This window comes from Eubalaena glacialis, chromosome 8 (assembly GCF_028564815.1).
Source record: "Eubalaena glacialis isolate mEubGla1 chromosome 8, mEubGla1.1.hap2.+ XY, whole genome shotgun sequence".
Taxonomy (NCBI): domain Eukaryota; kingdom Metazoa; phylum Chordata; class Mammalia; order Artiodactyla; family Balaenidae; genus Eubalaena; species Eubalaena glacialis.
In genome coordinates, this window is record NC_083723.1 from 18,234,107 (window position 1) to 18,235,189 (window position 1,083).

Genomic DNA, 1,083 nt, shown 5'->3' on the forward strand with positions numbered 1-1,083 from the left:
ACTTTTCGTTGCAGTGCGAGGGCTTCTCATTGCAGTGGCTTCTCTTGTTGCGGAGCACAGGCTCTAGGCACACAGGCTTCAATAGTTGTGGCACGTGGGCTTCAGTAGTTGTGGCTCGCGGGCTCTAGAGTGCAGGCTCAGTAGTTGTGGTGCACAGGCTTAGCTGCTCCGCGGCATGTGGAATCTTCCTGGACCAGGGCTCGAACCCATGTCCCCTGCGTTGGCAGGCAGATTCTTAACCACTGCGCCACCAGGGACGCCCCAATGTCATCATTTTGATTTTATAAATAAGAAACAGGCTCAGAGAAGTTAGGTGTCTTGTCCAAGGTCACACAGCTAGGAAGTGGCAGAGTTAGGCTTTGAACCCAGCTGATATCCAGGTTGGCTCTTTCCGCTACTTTGTATTTATGCCGGGGTGCGCACGTCGCTGCCTGCATTTGGGTTTTGAGATTTGCTATTTTTTGGCTGTAATTGATTTCATCAGTGTAATTGCATGACTTTTACTTTATGACATCTTTATCCAACCCTCCATCCCTTACAGCCATGTCCGTTTTTTTAATGAATTGTCGCAAAATATTCATAACCTAAAACTTACCGTTTAACCATTTTAAGTGCACAGTTCTCTGGCATTAAGTGCATTCTCATCATTATACAACCATTCACTGCTATCCATCTCCAGAACTTTTTCATCACCCCTGAAAAAATACAGGATGTTTCACGCGTTGCTGTGTCATCCTTGCACAGGGGCCACACTAATTGTCTCTGTATTATTCCATGTGCTGCCCAAGTGAACACAGCGGGCGTGTGACTCAGCCATTGGTTTTCTAATTCTTGGCTCCTCTCCAATTTTTCTTTCTTTTTTTTCTTTCTGTGACCTGCTGCCTGCTGCTCAGTAATGAAATGGACTGTCCTATTCATATATGTGCCTGTTCAGAGTCCCGAGCCAGAGGAAGGAGAAATCAATGTGATTCTCTGTAAAATGGCCTGGCTTGGATCCTGCCTTCATCTCTGCCTCACCAATCCCCAGGAGTGAGCAAGGAACGAGGAAAAGATTCACAAACTGCCTCATTCAAATCTGAATCA

The 1,083-nt window shown here is 46.4% G+C and overlaps 1 non-coding gene across 1 annotated transcript; it reads right to left on the bottom strand.

Moving 5' to 3' along the window:
* Window positions 1–699: 699 nt before the first annotated feature.
* Window positions 700–802, bottom strand: LOC133097059 (U6 spliceosomal RNA). Its single transcript, XR_009701936.1, has one exon. It is a non-coding gene; the product is annotated as a U6 spliceosomal RNA (small nuclear RNA).
* Window positions 803–1,083: the final 281 nt, after the last annotated feature.